The sequence below is a fragment of the Chroicocephalus ridibundus genome, chromosome 2, assembly GCF_963924245.1.
Source record: "Chroicocephalus ridibundus chromosome 2, bChrRid1.1, whole genome shotgun sequence".
Taxonomy (NCBI): domain Eukaryota; kingdom Metazoa; phylum Chordata; class Aves; order Charadriiformes; family Laridae; genus Chroicocephalus; species Chroicocephalus ridibundus.
Genome location: NC_086285.1, coordinates 43,796,263 through 43,811,517, shown reverse-complemented (window position 1 = coordinate 43,811,517; position 15,255 = coordinate 43,796,263). Strand labels below are relative to the sequence as shown.

Genomic DNA, 15,255 nt, shown 5'->3' with positions numbered 1-15,255 from the left:
GTGACTTGCATTGTGCTATTTCTTGTGAAGCTCAGAGGATCAACTGTAAGTTTATGGTGATACATCACAAGACTGTAAATAGTTTAACGTATTATGGCCACTGTTCTGGTTTGGGCAAGACTGGCCAATGATGGATGACAGATGCTCCCCCCCACCTCTCTCCAAGGAGAGGAGGAAGAGAGATAAAGAGATTTATGAGTTTAGAAGGAACTAAACTACTTTAATGAAATATTAATAGTAAAATTAAGAGAAAAATAATGAAATAGATAGAATATATACAAAACTGTATCAAGCTCCCAGGATGATGATCGTATTACTGGCAGGCACTGGGGAAGTTTCAGACTGGACTCAGCGATGGATGGGAACTGGATTCCGGATCTGGAGTCAGCAATGACAGATAGAAGCGAACTGATAGAGTCCTCCTTGGACTCCGGCCACTGAAGGAAGAGAGGCTGTCCCTTTGATCCCTCAGCATTTATACTGAACATGAGGAAGATGGGATGGAGTACCCTGTTGGTCAGTTTTGGGTCATCTGTCCTGTCTGCTCCTGCCCACAGGTGGGACCCCTCAATGCTTTTCAGCTTCTGACCCTACAACGGGGCAGATAACACAGTCAGCTGACCTTGGTTGTTATAGCAGTAAGTATAAGAGAGGGCCTCTCTGCATACCATTCCTTGCCATTAACTGTAAACGTAGGTCCTATCACTCTGAGAATGAACGGTTTCTGCACAATATGCTGTTGATTTCAGAGAGTTAGAAGAGGCTTAGCTGAAAGGTAAAATTGTTGAACAGAAAGTTTTACTTCAAACCAGGACAGCCACATTATGATATGGAGAACCTGTTTCTTGCTTCAGTTGTTTTGTGGTATAAAACAGGCTCTTGAGCAAAGACAAAAGAAAATTTCCCTTCCTGTCTTGAGGGTTACTAAAAAAAAATCCAAATGCCATGAATAGATACAATACGCTATAGAATTTAATGAGATCTGAACAATGCCTCTTTATTGGTGAGTGGATTGTTCCTGTGTGTTTGTGTATGTTCGTAAATTTGAATGGAAAAAGGTATGTATTGTTACAGAAAAGTTAAGAATGGGCATGATCTTAATTTTGAGAATTGACCTTCTGTGGATTTGTATGTCAAAATAATTTTGTGTTGTGCAAGTTCAAGATTTCACTAACGGATCATTGATGAACATATTTTAAGTCCACTAGTATTCCTGAAATGAAGTATAGGATGGGAAAGAGGAAAATAATCCAGGAACTGCTTTCAGCCTCCTCTTGATTATATAGGAATCATTGGGGATAAGATAATGATCAAGAAAGTGGCTTGTTGTGAGGAGTGATACAAGGTGAAGGGGAGCCTGGTGGTGTCCTTCTGTAGGCTGTGTGGCAAAGGTAATTCTCAAGAATTCCATGTGAATTTCATATGTAACAGCAAGCAACAGAGGTGAGTTCTAGGTATGCCTTGACAAGGCTGCTGTTTTCTGCTTTCCAGTTTAATTTTGATTTCCAACTTTGTTGTAAAGTGTCCAGTGCTTTTCTTTGTTAGAAGGAGCTTTGTCTGACTTTTATCCTTAAACTCATGTGTTGACAGATGGCCTCAAAGGAATTGGATTGTGACCGAGTGCCCTGTTCTTTGTGAGTAGTGAGTCTATATGTCTGTGATGTGGAAGGATTCCCATGGGATATCACCTATAAAAAAAATGTGTTTTGCAACTCTAAAAAATTGGTGTGCTTTCTCCACATATCTGCAAAGATTTACAGTGACTTGTACTGCAGCATTAGAGAGAAATTTCTCTTGGTGGCTCTAGACAAATGTCCCTCTGTTAAAGTGAGAAACAGAGCATTTGCAACTCTACAGTACTTCTGTGTTTCACATACTGCTTCATATATAACTAAACACTAAGTTCCTTCTAAGAAGTATAATGTCAGCTTTTCTCATGTTACTGTGCTAGTATCTCTCAACTTGGTCATGAATTGCTAAACTCTAGGTGAAGTGTGTTCCCTGTTCTTTTTGATGAATGTAATTTTAAAGCATGGCTTCTCTTTAATAACTCACAGCAGCTTTCCAGTGTATTAATTCTAGGTGGTAGTAATGAAAACTGAACTGAAAAGGATGTTCTGGATGTGACTGTGTTTTTTTGAAGTTTGGTTCTTCCTGCCTTGTGCTATTTGTATTATTGAAGAAAGTGCTTCTAAACCCCTTGGTTTGCAAGAAAGCAGCTTTGTTAGAAGTACCTGAAATTGAAGAACTTAAAAAAAAAAAAAATAGTTGTTTTCACTTTGATATATAAACTGAGCACGCTATGCTTTGAGACAGTTGTCAGCAGTGATGTCCTGATTTTGCATCACCAGTGTGGACAAAAGTTTCGAAACAAGTTATATGCTTTATATTCTACCTGATAGGCCAATAATCCTGTATCAATCCGAGTCATAGAAAATCCAAACCTGAAAACTTCTTGTTGAAAGTGAAACAAAAAGAGTCTAAATGAGCTCATGTAGTGTTAAAGCTCTTGGTGCAGTTCCTCATGGAGCCCTTCATAGACGAGAAAGCTGGTCTTTGTTAAGTGTCCTCTGATGATGATATAATTAATGTGTTAAACTTATTGGTAGCAAGTAGTTTGACAGAGGTCTTATTAATGGGAATAACGGTTTATATCAAACTTGTTCAGAGACTAGATGTAATGAAGCAGAGCCAGAATTACTTGCTTTAAATTGAGTAATTGGATGTGGTCCTGTCATGGTGTTCTAAGACCCCACTTGAGAAGCAAGCGAGTCTTCTTTTCATCATAGAAAGTGCCACCCAGCATACAGCTACAGCACAACAGATTGAGTACAGGGCAATTTGTCTTCCCTTGCAGCTGAGGGCTGAGTGAGGTATCTGGTTTTAAATACTTACTGGTGACTTTTTTGTGTGTCTCGGTTTGCTACTGTTACAGACAGAGCCTGTAATTCAAAGCCTGCTTATGATGTGTTTGTAAAGAAGTGGTCCCTGATTGACAAGAGGGTATAGTGTGGGAGAATTATGTGTTAGTATTATCCTGTTATGAATGGTAGCTCCTTCAGTGGTTTCCTAGTTTAGAATAGATAGAATTTTCCTCTGTAGTTTCATAAATTTCCAATAAAAGCAACTTGAGCAGAGGGTTTTTTGTGTTGTATTCTTAATGCTTTTTGTTCATAAAATATTGTTGAAGAGAATAGCCTTCAAAAAGTTGTATTTGAGTCGATGCTTCAGAATTAATGTAAAATGTTAAGGATGTTCCACTTCAGAACTGAAAGCGCTGATGTGTCTCCAGTAGAATCATATAAATCATAGAATTGTTCAGGTTGCAAAAGACCTTTACGATCATCAGGTCTAACTGTAAATGTGTGTGCTTTCTATTAATATGCATTCTTTGACAGTTGTATTGATAACATTAGTAAAAAAGACTTGAGTCGAGTTAGTTTGCAACACCTAGCAAATACATGAATAGTTATCTAAATTTATTTTTTTTTTGAGAAAGCTTAGCTATGGAGTATAGCTTCTTGATGTTTTCTGCGTGGTACCCATGATCATGATAGAGTTCAGGATTGTGGGTACCACGTACAAAACATCAAGAAGTAAAATTACAACCTTGGATTTCAGGAGGGCTAACTTCAACCTCTTCAAGAAACTGCTTGGAGAGATGCCGTGGGCTAGGGCTCTGGAAGGCAAAGGGGCTCAAGAAAGCTGGTTGATATTCAAAGACCGCTTCCTCCAAGCTCAGGATCGGTGCATCCCTAAGAGCAAGAAATCGGCCAAGGGACACAGGAGACCTGCATGGTTGAGCAGGGAGCTTCTGAAAAAGCTCAAGTGGAAGAAGGAAGTCTACAATAAGTGGAAGAAGTGACTGACCCCTTGGGAGGATTACAAGAATGCTGCCAGAGCGTGAGGTATGAAACAAGGAAAGCCAAGGCTGCCTTGGAATTAAACCTGGCCAGGGATGTCAAGCTCAACAGGAAGGGCTTCTACAAGTATATTGGAAGCAAAAGGAAGACCAGAGAAGTTGTGGGCCCACTGCTGAATGAAACAGGAGCCATGGTGACAGAGGATGCAGAGAAGGTGGAGTTACTGATTGCCTTCTTTGCTTCGGTCTTTGCTGCTCAGCCCAGCCCTCAGGAGTCCCAGGCATTGGGGGAAGTAACGGGGAAAGAAGATGACTTCCCTTGAGTTGGGTTGGGTTGAGGAGGATCGAGTGAGGGATCAATTAGATATTCACAAGTCCATGGGCCCCGATGGGATGTACCTGAGAGTGCTGAGGGAGCTGGCAGAAGTCATTACTGGGCCGCTCTCCATCATCTCTGAGAGGTCCTGGAGAACAGGCGAGGTGCCTGAGGAGTGGAGGAAGGCCAATGTCACTCCAGTCTTCAAAAAGGGCAAGAAGGAGGAGCCGGGGAACTACAGGCCGGTCAGCCTCACCTCCATCCCTGGAAAGATGATGGAACAGCTTGTTCTGGGCGTCATCTCAAGGCATGTGGAGGAAAAGAAAGCTATCAGAAGTACTCAACATGGATTCACCGAGGGGAAATCATGTCTGACTAATCTGATAGCCTTCTATGATGGCATGACTGGATGGATAGATGAGGGGAGGGCGATAGATGTGGTCTACCTTGACTTAAGCAAGGCGTTTGACACGGTCTCCCACAGCATCCTCATAGTGAAGCTTAGGAAGAGTGGGCTTGGTGAATGGACAGTAAGGGGGATAGATAACTGGTTGAAAGACAGAGCTCACAGAGTAGTGATTAGGGGCACAGAGTCTAGATGGAGGTCAGTGATGAGTGGTGTTCCCCAGGGGTCCGTACTGGGTCCAGTCCTCTTCAGTGTATTCATCAATGACCTGGACGAGGGGATAGAGTGCACCCTCAGCAAGTTTGCCGATGATGCAAAGCTGCGGGGGGTGGCTGACACACTGGAAGGCTGTGCCGCCATACAGAGAGACCTGGACAGGCCGGAGAGTTGGGCAAAGAGGAACCTTATGAAATTCAATAAGGGCAAGGGTAGGGTGCTGCGCCTGGGGAGGAATAAACCCCTGCACCAGGACAGGTTAGGGGCTGCCTGCTGGAGAGCAGCTCAGTGGAAAGAGACCTGGGAGTCCTGGTGGACAACAGGATGACCATGAGTCAGCAATGTGCCCTTGTGGCCAAGAAGGCCAATGGCATCCTGGGGTGCATCAAGAAGAGTGTGGCCAGCAGGTGGAGGGAGGTCATCCTCCCCCTCTACTCTGCCCTGGTGAGGCCGCACCTGGAGTACTGTGTCCAGTTCTGGGCTCCCCGGTTCAAGAAGGACAGGGAACTGCTGGAGAGGGTACAGCAGAGAGCTACCAAGATGCTGAGGGGACTCGAACACCTCTCTTATGAAGAAAGACTGAGGGATTTGTGTCTCTTCAGTCTGGAAAAAAGACGGCTGAGGGGGAATCTTATCAACATTTATAAATACTTAAAGGGTGGGTGTGAGGAGGATGGGGCCAGGCTCTTTTCAGTGGTGCCCGGGGACAGGACACAAACTTGAGCATAGGAAGTTCCACCTAAACATGAGGAGGAACTTCTTTACTTTGCGGGTGGCAGAGCCCTGGCACAGGCTGCCCAGAGAGGTGGTGGAGTCTCCTTCTCTGGAGACATTCAAAACCCCCCTGGATGCGTTCCTGTGTAACCTGCTCTAGGTGACCCTGCTCTGGCAGGGGGGTTGGACTAGATGATCTCCAGAGGTCCCTTCCAACCCTGTGATTCTATGACTCTATTAAAAAAACAAAAACAAAAAACCCCCAAACCCCAAACTATTCTAAGGTGTCAATAAGTACATAGCACTATTAAAATAAGAAAATTATTGCTTAAAGAAAAAGAAAAGGGGTGAGTTTCAGGAAACTACTGGTGAACTCTCTTAACGCCACCGTCTTCCTCCATCCTCTTTCTTATAAAGTGTTAGACTGTGAATGCTGCTAAGGACATCTTTCAAACCTGCATGCCTGTCTTTGTCTCCTAATGCTACTTAATTCTTTTAGAGCTTTTAGAAATGTGGAGTTGTCTTGAAAATTTAAATTCAGACCCAGAGCAGAAGTGAAGCCTGCTGACACAGTGGTTCCGAAAGTCTGGTATTGTGGTACAGTTCCTTGGTTTTGCAATGTGTTCATGATGATACTGTTTAGGAGAGCACGGTGTTTATGAATATGTGTAAGTTGCTAATAACATTACGTGTTACCAGAAATCCAGCTATGTAATGGAATTAGTGAAAAGCGGAAACAAGCTTCAAATACATAGAATAAACTTTTCTTCAGGCTGTTTTCATTGCTTCATTTCCTGAACAGTAAGTGTAAACATGCAGTGCAGTCTTTTCAACTGCTTTTTGTTTAACAGATTGATATTTGAGTATGCAGCTTGATAATTTTCTTCAATAGAAAAGGCTGGAAGAACCATAAGAATAGAGAGAGTGATAGTTGTGCTCTGTACTATTGTACAACAGCTTCCTTTCTGAGGTTATAAGAATTCCATATTTTTTCCCAGTTACAGAGTCTGTATGCGTTACAACCTCGGTGGTCTGAAAAAAGTTGTCTTCCCTCGTATAGCTGAATAACTTGTCCATGAGTGAAAATTTGGGGTTAATAGCAGCATCAGAATATGCAAGTGATTTTTGAAGTGGACTGCGTTCAGGTTCCCCCTAGTGTCCTGGTATGAATGCTGTAATTCTAAACTGAACTACGGTTCAGTCTTCCTTTAAGGGTAGAGCTTTCTTTTGGCGCAGCTGTTCTGTCCCAGTGAGAAAAGGGTGCATTACCCTTTTTTGAGCCCCTGTCAATGCACAGAGACCTCAGACAACGTAAGTAGTTTTTAGTAGACAGCTGACCTGGTTATAAACATTTTAAAGTATCCTTTTATTTGTCTCATTATTCTTGAATGCTTTTGCTGTATATAATTTTTTTTAAAGTAATGCTTCTGCTAGTGTTGATTTTGATAATCAACAATGAAAACTGATTCAAATTTTACAGACAAATCTTTTGGAAATCTCAGCTTTTGAGGAAGTCTGTAAATGGTTAGTAAAATAATGTACAAAATTATTGCTATTATTTAAATTAATTACATCTCAGTCAAAAGCTCGGAAATTGATGTTAAGATCACCAAAAGCTATGATGTTGTACTGCCCCAAATATCAAATTTTGTTCCCATTTCAATAAAAATATCCCATTTTCTACCAACGTTGAGTGCCTTTATCAGATATGATCACATTTGATTAAGGTCAGTGTGCACTATAAGCCAGTTTGATTCTGTTTGTTCTATACATAGGAGATTTTTACAGCATGCTGTTCAGTGACACTTTCCCAGCCTGGTTTACAGGCAGCTATTTTTTCTGTAGAGTCAGTCCTGTGAAGAAATGTGAGAATAATGGCAAGTAATTTGGTGAATAGGTTAATTTCTTTTGTGTGCCCTGACTTAAGTGAAGTAACACTGGAAAAAAGGGATGGGTGTGCTTATAATATGCGTATAATCTAGGCAAATGAAAACTTTATCATTAGAAACATAGGGAGTTGCCTAGAGGACAAGTATATTCAAATTCTTCCTATTTGAATATTTCTTTACATGTTGCTTTTGGCTATAGGTGGGAAAGCTTCAGTATTACCTCTTTTAACTGTTGTTTCTCATGTATCTCGTATATAATTTTTCAAATTGTCTCCTGTTATCAGTTTGAGGTGCTTTTGGAATCATGGAAAGCTTTTTTTTTGCTAAAAGCCTTCTAGTGAAGGCTTCCCCTCAGAAAACCCAGTTAAAGATTTAAAGTTATATTAATGCGTGTATGATTAAGATTGATCTGATTGCAGAAATTTGTTTGCTATAGTAACACATCCCTAGGGCTGTAAGCTGTAGTTGTTTCTATTTTATATGTCACAGTAAAACCAAGTCTTGGATTCTGTGTAGATGGCTTCTCTACACATTTGGTAGTATCAGAAAGACGTACTTAGTCTGGAGACTTGGTTTCTGAATTGTTAGAAAGGTCATGCAATAGTGCTGGGTTGTGGGTTTTTTTTGTTTTGGTTTTTTTTTTTTTTGTTTGGTTTTTTTGTATTGTTTTGGGTTTTTTTTGTTTGTTTTTGTTTTTTTTCCTTTCTCTGTTTCCATTATCTGATGTTTGTAGAAAAGTCATTTGGCTGACAGATAGAGTTGACATTGTCTAGATCAAATCTTGCTTTTTTTTTTTTTCTTCAGCATTTAAAAATTCCCTACTAGCTGTGAAATCCTGAATTACAAATGTTACAGTTCTTGTAGCCATCAGGTATGGCATATTTGATTCATATTGCTGAAGGGTCTTTTGCTTAGGTCTCCAGTCTGGATGATATATTTTGTGTATTTGTCTTAATGTTTGGTTTACTGTGTATTTGACTTAGTATTTTAGTTTTCTGTCTGTTAATGGGATCAGTGATGTTCGTAAGGACATCTTTAAGCTATTGAATCTGTTTTCAAGTTCAGGCAGAGAGTGAAGGGAGGAGAGTTTGTATCTTGGGGCAGGACTTAATATGTTGAAGGCACCTTTAGAGTTCCTGGGGCTGGTGAAAATTGCCATGGTTGCATCTCAGGTAGCATGGGTCTGGTATAAGCTTACTATGCAAGTTCATATTTGTCTTACAGGAAAATCATGGCAGTAGAATTTTTATGGATAGACTTTATGCAAGATCGGATAATTGTCTGTCTTTTAGAAGCCAATGTGAAAGCCAAAAGCCTGTCTAAATTCCATGTTGTTCAGTTTCACTTAAAATCAGTCTTTCCTTGAGCTTGTGTTTGTGCTACTGGATGGCAATGCACAGAATAGGCAGCACAGAACTGTGGTCTAACTGTGGCTATATTAGGAAAACAGGTAACTTTTGTTGCTTATTCCAAAATGATTAAAAATGCCTCTGTATTGTTTGAGTAATCTTTTCAGAGAGCACCCTCTTTAGTATTTGCTGGCTGGTTACAGCTCCCATGCAAACTCAAATGTTAATGCCCTCTGAAGCAGAGAATTCTAAGTGTTTGTTAAACAAATCAAGAGCACCTAATTTGCCTACTGTGGGTTGGATGCATTCAACTTTTTTTACTAAATAGCCCCTCAAGTCATAAGTTTACAGTACGAGTCCTGCAGCATTAGTTTTTCCTCTTCAAAAGAGAAATGTGAGCATCTTTCTTAGAAGTAGTGTTCTAGACTGTCTTCTACGTGATTATTCATAAAAGAGAAAATTGTAATAAAGTACTAAAAAAAAATATCTTTCAGAAGTTGTTCTTGACACAAAGAATGCAGTGTCAAGAACATGCACCTACAAAAGAGGTAGGTTTTCTTTTTTGGCTAATTTTTAGATCTCTGTCAGATTTTTACCCTTGCATTTTTTCAGTTGAACTTTCCTGTAATGTTCATACCATGTACAACCATGTGCATGAATCTGTTGTGTCAGAATCAGCACCTTACTTTTACACTGACTTCTCCCAGAACCTCCTAGTCAGACACAGCAAAAAACATTAAATTTCTTAGTACACCAGAAAAGCAGCGGCTTTCTCTCTTTACACAGAACAAAAGGAGGTCAACTGTATACCTTTACGTGAGGGTAGGCAAGGCAAGTAGAAATAGAAGTGGATCCCCTTTTAAATGTCCCTTCAGTGATCCTTCTGATGGATCTTAGGCTGGTTCCTAGGAGTTTAAAGTTCTGACAGTTTTTTGTCTAGCAACATCTTTCCTTAAAAAGGTTATTTCAGACTTTTAAGGTACTCTGTTGTGCTTTAGAATTGCAGGAGGAAAATGGAAGCAATTTCATCAAGAAAGTACATGTCTTACAATATGTCTTGATGCGAAGGCTGAGCTGGACTAATTAGTTCCTGGTCTCTGAAGGGGAGGTGTCATTCCCCCTTTGTCCTGTCTCCTTTCCCATAAGCTGATCTAACTTGTGAAGCTGGCAAAACGCAAAAACCACAAAAACCCACCCAACAAACCAAAACAAACTTGTCAAGGTTAGTTTTCTGAAATGTGAGTTATATGATTTTTATATATATATACATATATATAATGTGTATATATATATAAAAACATAGAAGTGAGTTATATGTTTACTCTGTGATCAGGAAAGCATCAGATCTAATGTAAGGCAAGGATATTACAATGTCTGCTCAAAATATTGTGAGGAGAAGTCATTGTCTGACAGGTATTCATGATAAATGTAGATTTCAGATGTCTTGAAGTTATTCAGCATAATTTGGGAGATATGATTTGTGGAATGTATTATGTATTAACAGAATCTGCAGACAATAGCACCTGAAGCTTGTATGTTACACCACTTGGAAAGTAAAAAATTTATGATGAAATTCTGCCTTCGTTCAAATTGCGGTGGTCATGAGCAGGCTCGGAGTTTCACTTCCATTCTGCCTGCCTTGTTTTTAAAAAGAAATGTGGCCCAGTGGAGTGCTAATAACCTCCTGCTGTTGTCAGTCCTGCTACTGATGTTGGAAACATTACCTTATGTTTCCATTATAGTTTCCTGAGCTTTGATTTATAGGTAGTAATTTTTGTTCACTCTTAAGAGTAAATGTGTTGTCAGTAAAGATACTTGATTTGGCTGGGATTCAATTACATGAATAGAGGAAAACTTGAGAGACAGGGAAAGCTGAAAGTGAAATTAAGTCTTGCGTTCATGTGAACTGGTGAGATTCATGATCTTTCACTTTTCTGTCAACGGAAAAACATTTAGGTGAATAATAATTCCAAATATACAGCATTCATTGAAAGAGCAAATTTTTTTATTTATTATCTGCTGATGTTTGGTGTTCTTGTCAATGAACTGTTCTGTGTGGGCGTAGCTTGGTTTTGTTATATTTGGAGAGTCTGTCCTAACTGGATAATTTGACTCTCCTTTTTTTTCCTCCGCACCCCCCCCGCCCCCTTTTCTTTTTTCCTCCTGAGGATCTGCTGTCAGGGAAAGGCGTTCGTGTTCCTGTACTTCAAATAATATAATGACAGTACAAAACAGATAACTTTATCTGACCCATATTATGCTGCTTCATATCCGAACTCATTAGCTGTTCATTTCTGTGCCATCTATTATTCTAGGAGATGAATGTTTAATATTTGTACAAGTGATTGTAAAGCATTTAAACATATGGCCTTGGTTAGGTGGCTGTTTCAACACTAGTAACGCCCTGGTTTATAGTTCTTGTGAACTTGTACAGTGATCTGAGACTTCTTTAGGATAAAGAAAAATCAGAATATCTTTCAAAAATGCTGCCAAAATGCCTGGAGATTAATTTATGTAAAAGCAAGAGATGACGGATATGTTGCAGTTGTAAAGTTGAGTGGCTTTGAATTTAGAAAGCATGCTCATGCTTTTGCCAGAAAAACACCAAACGAAAAAAAAACCCCAAACTGACAAATCAAATCACGCAAAAACCCCCCTGGCCTAGCTCAGTGCCTTTTGCATGGTGACCACATGCTTATACATGTTGAAGTGAAATTCCTGGTAGTGTTCTGTTTGAACATGATGAATTTCTTCCATCTGTCTCTACTGAGGGATGTTTTTAAGTCCAGAAATAAGTAAAGTACTCTAAAACTTTACATACATCTTTTGTTGTTCTGCTTCATCACTGTATCCAAATCAGGACCGCAGGGTGATTAATGAAGGAGTCTATACAGTAGAGTATGTAGTAATGTCACTGTTGATGCCAATTCAGATTACAACTTTGTGGTAGCCTCTCTAGAGAATAAGTACACAGCTCTTGGAATGATATGTAACTGTGCAATGTCAGGAGGGCTCAAACTAGCAACCTGTCTCGTGCTCGTTCTCAGAGTCACGGTGGCTTGTGACAGCTGTCCTGCAATGTGCTGAGAAACCCAAGAGTATGCTACTAGGGCAATACACCAGAGAGTATCAGCACAGAATAAGTCTATCTTTTTTTTTTTCTTCCTCTTTTTTTTTTTTTTGTCGTCTTCTTTTTTTGGAAACACTCAGTTACATGTGTACGTGCCGATACAAACTGAAGCAAGTTGAAGCGTGCTGTGTGGATGTACCTCTTGGGAACTAGCCGTTATGTGGAAATTGTATTCTGAAAAATACTTGTAGGCAGTCAAACTTGGTTTTTATGGATAGTTTTAATTCATTAAATGATGAGCCACTGCCTATGAAGGTTTCTGTCTTCCCTTGCTAAGGGAATAATGTCTCCATAGAGGAATAGCTTATATTTAATTTATGTTTAATAGAAAACTTGTAGGAAGCTGTTCTTCTTGATAAGAAGTTAGTACGTTCCCATTTACTAAGGACCTGAACAAAACCATCTGTAGTGGTGTTTGATGTACTAACATTAGACAGTTTGTGTCATACAACTTCCTCCTGCATCATCTTAATCCCCTAGCACCTTGCCTCTCCTCCTGTCTCCCTTATGACCTGGGCCACCCCCCCCACCCTCCCCAATCCAAAATAAAGCCTCATTTAGAAGTATTTTCTTATTGTCTCATTGTTAAGTATTTATTGTTTTTTTATACTCTTTTCTAAAGAGAGGTGCTTTGAGTTTGAGATAGATGCTATCCTTTCAGATACATGAAGAAAGGCAGCAGTGAACTGGGTTGGGTTTTTTGGACTGCAATGTTAGAAAAAAATGGTCATGTTCATTTTGTATAATTTGTTCATATAGGGAAGGGTTGAGTTGGATTATGGATGCAACTCTTAACACCCCACCCCAAAACATGATTTTAGAGTATCAATAGAAACCTCATACCAGATCTGCCAGTTCCCAGGGCTACATGTGTGGGTATGTCAGTATGGCTTCTTTGCCAGCAAATGAGCACTCAAGTTTCCTTATGCTCCTGTCTGGCTTGGTCTGATAGCCCTGGGCTTGAGCTCATGTGGTAAATCCTGCTGAGAGCACAGTCCTGCCCACTGCAGCTATTTTAAATAAAAACATGCACGTGTCCTGTCATCTCGGAATGGCAGTTTAGGCACAGCTCTGCCTGCTAGAGACTCTGCACACCCTGCAATAAGGCAGTTTACTGCCACTTTATGATAGACTGGGATCATAATTGTGCACTCATTTTAAGAGCAAAATCTGTAGGACAGGAAAGAAGAGGTTGCGGCTGTAGTAAAATATATGCAGCTTGCTGGTGTGTTAACGCTAGTGTTGCTGTAAGACGTGATAGGAGATATTTTTACAGATTGATCCAGAAACTAGTCATAACAAGTGACATGAAAATTACTCTTCTGATCCATTGTAAACGTTTCTGCATTCCACCCCATGATTAACAGAGCTTTTGGAATTAGTCCAATTTAGTTGATTTTGAGGGAATTTTTAATGGAAGCCTGTGCTGCTTGCAAGGAAATAATGGACTATATATTGCTTGTGAAAAGATTAAAAGTTTTGCACAAAGCTAAGAGTTCAGACAAAATCTTTCTTTCCTGTCTGGAGAATAGATAGGTATTTTTTTTTTGACCTGCTTTGCCAAAAAAGTGCTTTTATAGGGGAAGATAAGCTCAAATTAAGTGGAACTTGAAGAGGGTATAAAAATGAAAATTAAGAAGGACAGATTGATGGAAAAAGTGGATGTTTCATGATAGCTACTTATGTTTCTTTTTCTTTAAAAAAAAATAAAGCCCTCATACACTTCATAAAGATTCTTTTGCAGCATCAAGCATATGGTTGAGATACTGCTGCAGCACAAATAGTCTTGCTCTGAGTTCTCACAGTGTTGTCGCTGAACATGTTCAAGGATGTGATAATTTTGAATATATTTGCCTAAAGTTTGTTTTAGAATACTTTTGTAGTTAAGCATGTTGAGACAGTTGCAGTTTGAAGTTGCTGTGTTGTTTTCCATCTAATGCGAATCCCTGGTATTTATTCTTAGGTAAGAGCAGACGTTTATCCACAAAGTATTTTGGTATGGGACTTAAAAGCCAAAAATTTCCATCTGTTTGGAAAAAAAAAACCTTGTTAGTTTGTCAGCTTGGCTCTACATGTTCTTTGCTTTCTTTTTTATTTTTTTTTATTTTTACTGAATAAAGCTTCTGAGTGGTGTTGTGTTGTGTTTTTTTTTCTTTTTTTCTTCCAAGACTGAATGACTATTAACTAGGAATTGGTTGACTACAGACTAGAAAGAGATTTCAATAAACTGCTTCAGAGAGGTTTTTAAGTTTCCAAAGCAAGTATTTTTTCCAAAACATATAAAAAAATCAATGGTGTGTGATTCCCAACCCCCCCTGCTCTCCCCTTATTCTACCCCAAAGGAATAGACAGCCTCTTTCCCCTTCACATACCCACCCCCAACCTAAACAAACCAACTTTTGTAGTTTTAGAAATTGAGTACTTCTAGTATGGATTTATGCAAAGGAAGCCTGCGTTAAAATGTGGGAGAGCCACCAGAAGCCAGTTCAGCATTGCTGTTTCAGTATTCATCTGAGTAGCTAAAGAACTGTGTGAATTTGTTCTCTGCATTAGGAAAAGAATGGGTTTGGTTTAGGATGCTCAGTTGAGAGGAGATCACTAAGAGTTAGGGTACCTGATATTTTTGTTTAGCTTTGTTCTTCCTATATGAACCATGTAGTTTACGGTATTTACATATAGCAACAGAGAAGCCTTCAATAGCTTGTAAGTGATAAGATTCACACACATGTTAGAGTGAACATCCATTTACAGAGTGGAAACAAACTACTTCTAAACTCTCTTGTCAGCACTATCTGAGAATACTTTCATTAGTCTATGGTTAGAGAATTTTCTGGACTGAGAAAGGCATTGAGGGGAACTGAATGTGGTCTTCTGATTTCTGAACTGCTAGGTGGTAAATACCATCTTCACAGTTACACAGTAGGTTTCTTTGGCTGGTGGTATTTGCCCCAAGTTTATGAACAGTATGTTGCTTGTTTTGTTTTCTCCAAGTTGTTCATTTGTTCATTGGTTGGGGTGGCACCGGTCCAGCTTCGTGACCAGACTTCTCGTCATCCAAGAAGTAGGAATGAAAGAAGAATAAAAGAACAAGGAAGGCAGTGTCATGTCATGAAGGTTAATCTACGGATAATGCCTTAAAGAGACAGTTTTCATATGCATTATATGATGGGACAAGGAGATTAAGGTATGTCAGTGATGAAGAAGGGAAGAGTGAAATGAAGCTCTGTAGTGGAGGCTGCATTTTTCTAGGGTTGGCTTCAGCAAGGAAAAAGCATAGCTACTTGTATCATACCTGAAACAGAGAGCCATCTTAATCTGAAAGGAGACATGAAATTAATTGCAGCTAATGGCATGGCTTTTTTACCTCTTCAAC

The 15,255-nt window shown here is 39.6% G+C and overlaps 1 protein-coding gene across 1 annotated transcript in view; it reads left to right on the top strand.

Annotated features, from left to right (window-relative positions):
* The window catches only part of SLC4A7 (solute carrier family 4 member 7), a 101,164-nt gene that overhangs the window by 13,868 nt on the left and 72,041 nt on the right, over positions 1 to 15,255 (top strand). The gene's annotated exons all lie outside the window — the stretch shown is intronic.